The following is a 7,509-nucleotide window of genomic DNA, read 5'->3' as shown; positions in this document are numbered from 1 at the left end:
ATATAATATCTGCATTGCATCATATAAATATAAAGGGAGCAAGAACAAAAGAGAGATGGAGAGGAAATTGCAGTAGGTCTAAATAGGGTGATAAATTGTTTGGTAGAATCTGCAAATGACTTTTATACAGTGGCAAACATATGGAAGTGTTTGCTTAGCGGATTAGTACTATGCTGGTGGCAGACTTGTCTGGAAGTTACTTTTCCTGAGAAGTATGCACTTTCTACTGTCTCTTCTGAGCTCCATTGCATGTGGAGACCAGCTTATTTCTCTTTATAGGTCCAAGTGCAGCACAGTGATTATATTTATTAATACCTACGGTTCTATGATACATATCTTCTCTTACACATGTTTTCGTTTTTTTTTTTTTAATCATCCATAGGCCTTACAGAGCCAATCAACACAGAAGCAGTAACTACAGATGGGGTCTGGTAGTCTGGATAACCTACCGGCTGCTTATATTTCTTGACTTGACCAGTAAAATATTTCTGCCACCGTTCCTTGCTCTATTTCCACCCACTTCGGAGTTCTGGGTGTTACCAAATGTCATAATAGAAATGATATATATATATATATATATATATACACGGTAGAGATATATATATATATATATATATATATATATATATATATATATATATATACATATATATATATGTTTCTTGGTTAAATTTATAATACCTTTATAAACTGGAGAGCCACAGACTGCTGGATATGGGGTTCAGGTTGTGGCTACCTATTACTGCTACTGTATTGCTTACTGTGCAGATCCCCCAACCAGAGAAAAAAAAAAATATACAGACCTTATTAAATAGGTCCAGTTGAGTTTGACTAACTGCGGCTAACTACACCATGATAAATGGAGTACTTTGCAGACAAATCCATACAGACAGTATAATAAAACCCAATACCCTTTCATAACATTTACTGTGCATTCAATATGCATCAATAATAACCAAGAAATAGTGTATACTGCAAAGGCAGCTTGGCAAACCTAAATTGCCCAGCTAAGGCTGCCAGAAATATTACTTAGACATGGACCACAATGATACAAATGTGCATACATAGATTTTTTTATTTCAATATTTTTATTAAAGTTTTCATGTCATAACATAGCATACATATAAGCAGTATGAAGGCTTATAAACCATAACATCATTAAAACTGATTACCTTCTGTAACATTGAAGGGGCATACAGAAGTGGGGCGGGCTGTAGCCACAGATAAAATCAGTGAACATCACAAAGTAGAAAGTGAGTCCTGACCTACTTGTCGCAGGGCTCTGCCGTATGCGGGGTCCATGTGGGTTTATGGAACCCCAAGGAGTCACAAAGGTACGGATGAAGATAGCCATCCCAGAGAAAAAAAAGGAGAAGAGAAAAGGGGAAAAGAAAGATAGCAAGTAAAAGGAAGTAACAGAGAGAGAGGAAAGGAGAGAAAAGAAGAGCACTTCAGGATTGCTAAGGACAAGCTCTTGGTACTGATTATGCAGTAGTGCTAATGCAGCTTATACAGAATGACCCATACAATCCCCTACCATCTACAACTGTCCAGCTCGGGGGTCCCCTTCCAAATATCTAAGCCATGGATTCCAGACCTTTTCAAAAAGTTGCACCTTGTCATTGAGTATGGCCGATAGGCGCTCATTGATCATTAGCCAAGACAATTTTGCTTTCAATAATTCAAAGGGTATAGTAGCCGACCTCCATGACCGTGCAATCACTATTCTGGCCACCACAAATATAAATCTAATTAGTAACTTGACCCCCTTAGGGGCATCTGTCACCATGTCCCCCCAAAGCGCACGTCTCTGGGATTTCCACAAGTTCCCCTGGGTCAAGGAGAAAATGAAATTGTACACCCGTATCCAATATCGTTTCACTTTAGGTCACTGCCACCACACATGGAATGCAGTGCCCGGTTGACCACAGCCCCTAAAGCAAAGTGAAGAAGCTCCCGGGATATACGCTGCCAACCTAGTGGGGACTATATACCACCTCAAGAGAACCTTGTAGTTAGCTTAAATTATGGAGGAGTTGATCAGAGCCCTAGAAGCAGTGCAATCTACCTTGTGCCAGTCTTCCAGCTCCAGAGATTCCTGTAGGTCTCCCTCCCATTTCTCCATATAAGTCAAGTTTCTAGAATCAGAGGTTGTAAGGATAGTGTATATTTCTGAGATATGACCCTTCAGCTTATCAAATTTTTTGCATAGGAATTCCATACGAGTTCTACATGCAAGGTCAGACGTACGCTTCAAAGTATTGACATAATGTGTTATTTAAGAGAACCTATAACATTCAGACACAGGCATGTTCAATTACTTAATTAAAGTTTGTTTGGTGTACAGACCCTTATGATCACATATATCAGCAATGCCTAACAAACCCTTATTTGTCCACCATGAGAACGCTCGGAGTTCAAGACCCGGAGCGAACTCAGGGTTTCTAAACAAAGGGGCCAGTGGCTTATGAGAGGACCCAAATAGAAAGGTCCTGGAAAGCCTATCCCACAGTCCCAGGGAGAAAGAAAGCGAGGGGCATAGGATGGCCGGGCAAGATATCGGCGACAACCACATCAAATGGGAAATTGACCACCCCCCACCGAAGCAAGATTCCATCCACAGCCACAGTGGGAGTGTAGCTTGCAAGTGGGATCTTATGAGCTGAGCAAGTTGAGAGGTGTAATAATATTTAATAATGTCCGGGACCCCCAGGCCTCCTCTCCCCCGGGGGCGTGGAGTATATGTTTTTTCACTCTTGGCTTCTTCGTCCCCCATATAAAGGTAAACATCTTCTGATATTGTATCTGAAAAGATACAATATCAGACCTATTGATGTGCATACATAGATTTAACCTGCATATAGTAAAGACATTTTTTTTTTTTAAAGAGTGCCATATTAATAGAAACTATTGCATCAGTTTTAAAATTTGTAAGGGTGTTCCTGTAGTCAGCGTTAACTACATCAATTGACAGTTCTGAAGGGTTAACAAATTAACCGTAAAACATTGTTTAGGCCGGCAGACAACCAAAAGTGAAGGCCGGTTATTATTATATTACAGTATACCTAAAGATGTTTTCCACTCATTGAGATTTCCCTTCACTTCCTATTATATGACACAAACGGAAAAGAGGGAAAATATCTCCAAAATAAGAGAAATGCTCTTTTAGTTGACAGTCCCCATTGAAAGAATGCCCTTCTAATCCTTAATCTGGCCATTTGCTGGCCATTAGTTTTTTTTCTCTTTTTGTTCAGCCAGAGGGCTGAAAATTAAAAAAATAAAAATATTCCTCCTTCCACACAAATGAGTTGGATGAAGGAATCCCCCTTACCAGAACATGTATTCTGACAGCAACACCCACCGCTGTCAGAATACACTGATCAGCAGATGCAGCTTATTGGCTACAGCCATTGATCCAGAAAGATTTTCCGACATGTCTATTTAACAGAAGTTGATCAAAAGATTGACTTCTGTCAAGTGGGGACTGCCACGCCCAGATTAAATTTTGATCACTATCGTGACCAGCAATATTTTAGATTTTCACTTTTTTATTGACAATGGTCATGAGGACAAATAAAGAGAGTTAATCTACCCAGTAGGGACACAGATAGCAAGAGATAATCAGATTTAGGGTATAGATAAAAAATCATTTTGCAAAGTTACTTCATTAGTGAAATATTTCTGTAGCACTCAGGAGAAAGACCAGTTTATTAAAAAAAATTTAAAACCATGGATTATGTTAGAAAGTACCCATATATAGATTTGTAGTCAGGTGTGGGAGTTCAGAAACGAAATACGTTGTTTCTCGGTAGAAAGGACTGATCGAGGCTCATCAAAGTCTCAAAATACACAAGTACTCTTCACACTGTATTGTATGATGTCCTCCAATAAAAACCTAACAGCTGTAATTTTTCCCCACTGTATCCAAAACTTAAAAGATGGCTTTAAATTGACTTGAATTGATAATATTTCCTTACTTGTAGGGGTCTTAGCAAGGTGTGGGCCACTGGATACTGACCAGCAGGGAAAGGGATGCAGCCATGCAGTATATGCTTACAGATAATTTACGGAAAGGGAAAGTCTGTTTTGCAACCAGGAATCCTGAGGTCAAGTGAAGATGTTACATTATGGGGTAAATTTACAAAAACTAAGCCTTGGCAATAAAACCTGGAAGCCGATTGGTTCCTTGCAGAGTTGCACCATATTTTGCATTCTGCAACTTTAGTAAATAACCCCCAATATGAAGAAAGAATGCAGTAAAGGAAAGATGGAAAATGTAAAGAGAAGTAGGAGGCAATGGAGAACAGTAGAGATAAAAAAAAGTGAAGGGATCAAAACAGGAATAAAAAGAAAAGAAAAAAGTTGGGGATCCCTGTAGGGGTCTTCCTCTCTATGAGAAAAAAAAAACGATTTCTAACCTTTTTTAAATAGGACCATAGTATTAACAGCTCAGTTATCACACAGCACCTCTGCTTAAAGCAAGTTGATTGCTGATTATCAGTCTGATTATCACATGATAAAAACAATTCTTAGCACAAATTGCACCTTTAACACAATAACACACTTTTTTCTTCCACACTCAAAGTAAAACACATTCACTGAGTGGCAATACACAGCCTATTAAAGACTCATATTATAAAACACTCTACTAATTACTGTGACAATACTCAACTCCTTCACACAATAACTCTATTATCACATATTTACATATCAATAGGAAAGGTTGAACTCATGCTGAGATCAATGTCCTAGAAGATGATACATCAGTATCCTTACGCATGAAACTTCTGTGGCCTGGCCCTCAATACACTTGTATGACTACATAACTACTTTCTACATTTAGAGGCATAGTTATTAATGGGTAGAATCATACACTGCCCATTTTTTATCCAAATTTCCATCTTGGTCACTCAGTCTGTCCCAATAATGACAGCCAGTTTTTCTATCTTTTAAACAAGGCCTTTCCCTATAAAGCATTTCTTAGACTTTACCAAAAATCACTTTACTGGCTTGGTTTTTGTGACTGCTTAAAAAAAAATAAAAATGAAGCACATTTTAGGCAAAGCCCAGAGGAGCGAAATTACACTTTTGTCATTATTTAAAGGGATTGTTTTGGTATATTTAGTAGGAGATTACTTCCTTAAAGTTATGTTCTTTGCATGTATGTTTTCCCTTCTTTTTGTGTATTTAATCATTATTTTTGTACTGTTACATTATTTTTTTTTATTTCACTATTTTTTTTTTTATGAAAAAGCGTAAATGTATTGGATTAATGCCACAAAAAGAAAAAGGACTATGGTGGTTGAAAGGAACTTTATTAACTGTTATGAGTCATTCAAAGTTCATTGCACTTTTTGAAAAAACATCTTTATTTTGCCTTCCCCAATAACTGTCAAAATGGCAACATTTTGCAGAAATCTCCCCTTTTTGGACAGAAAATAATATACATTTGTCACAATTTGTTTGTTGAGAAGTGTATTTGTCTACACATTGGCAATTTTTTTTGTAGTTTTGGATAGAGTAGTGAAGGATTAGAACCCCTATTAAGTTTGCTCTTTTTATTTGTCCTGTTGTTCATTATCACTGGGACTGAAAGTTAAAAGAACATCCAAAACTTTGACTTGTCATCAGAACAGGAATAGAGGGGAATAGAGGGGAAAGCTTCCAATGGGGCACCTTTTCCAGTGACAACTGTTGAATAGAGGAAACCCCCTCACTTGTAGACATTTGCTCCCACTTCCTGTTGCATTTCTGGAACAGAAGATTAATGGAAATCTCTCAAGGCTACATACACAGCAAGAAAATAAACTGACAGGAGCTAGGCTCTGGCCCTTCCCTACTTTATCCAAACTTAAAAAAAAAAAAACCTGTCTCAATTGTTACATTGATTAATTATATGTTAGACCTAGTTTTGCACTTCCTGAATAGACTTTTATCTGTAATGAGGACCCAAAACCTCTTGAAAAACACCCCCCCTACTACTGCTGTGTTTTGGTCCCAATCCTGAACTTTTCCCAGTATTGTATGATGTTGATTAAGGTATTAGCATACTTGTTTGTGATGTCCTTGTGCTTTCATGTGCCATATCCCTGTGGATTGCATCCAATCACTGTATTGAATCAGGATGAATTGCCCCTGCTTTGTACCTCCAGGCTTATTTAATAGGGTAGCTTTGTGTTCTCATCAGGAAGTGATCCTGCTACACACTTTAACTGCGATCCCATTAGAGCCTCTATCAGTATGTCCCCAACTGTGATGTATAATCCTATGAATTTACATCAACACAAGGGAACAATGCAATTTCCTATATATGTTATATACATGTTTACACTTTCAAGTTATACAAGCATTCAGTTAAAAGTGAATTTCGATGTAAATGTTGTACTTAGCAGCCAATTTAACTACAATGATCTCAAATGGACAGCTTTTTAGAAGATAGATGGCCTTGATTGGGTACTAAAACTGCTATCCTTCTTTATTGTTTTCCAGCTATAACATATTGCTACAGTACACAATAAAATAAAAAATGTCTCTCTTAACATGCAGTTCTAGTGTAATTTATAATATATAAGTGGTTTGCAGCATGCCTTCTTTGACTAATGCATTACAACCTTTGCTTTGGGAAATCTGGTTAAAAGCCACAGTGGAGAATCTTTAATATTGTGCTTTGCACTAGATTTAATAAAATATTTTGCCTCATATTTGAAAAAGTGCTAGCTTAGACATAGGTGGTGGATTAACCACTTAATGACTGGGGGCAAAACAAATGTTAATGTCTTAATACAATTTTGTAACTTTGACATGTGTTATTAAAACTGTACAAATCATCACAACTACTTAGGGTATCCAGGTAGATTATACCTTGCCCAAAATCAGTTTAATTTTAGTTGGTAAGAGTATATATACCTTCATGCTTTGCTGGACTGAAAATATTGCCCTGCATATCAACCTAGACATGAAGAAAACAGCCAATCACAGACATATTTGGAGTCCTACAGTCCACAGCAGCATGTGTGCATTCCCCTGGATGTCCACCTAGCCAGCATGTGCATCCTCTGCCTTCACTGGGCAGAGGAGGGTAGGTTGATACGCAGGGCAATATTTTCAGTCGAGCAAAGCATGAAGGTATATACACTCTTACCAGCTAAAAACCAGGGAACGTGAGGGAAATTTTAACAACATAACAAATAGTTGCTAATGAGATGCTAATCCCCTATGTTTGCCCCAGATATACGTGCAACATAAGTATGCCTATTACATTCTTGCCCCTATCCATCCACAGATATACTCTGCAGCTTTCAGGGAGGGGAGGCTGCCTTCATCAATGTATTCGGACACAGTGGTTCTCGTGCCTAAACTGGATAAGGACCTAATAGATTGTGCCTCATATCGCCCAATCTCCCTATTAAACTTAGACTACAAAATTCTAGCGAAAATCTTGACTAAGAGACTTTATCAAGTAATCTGCACTATTATTCACCCGGACCAAACTGATTTTATACCAGTAAA

Source organism: Pelophylax lessonae, assembly GCF_965119305.1.
Source record: "Pelophylax lessonae genome assembly, chromosome: 3".
NCBI lineage: Eukaryota > Metazoa > Chordata > Amphibia > Anura > Ranidae > Pelophylax > Pelophylax lessonae.
Note: the sequence above shows the minus strand (reverse complement) of the source record.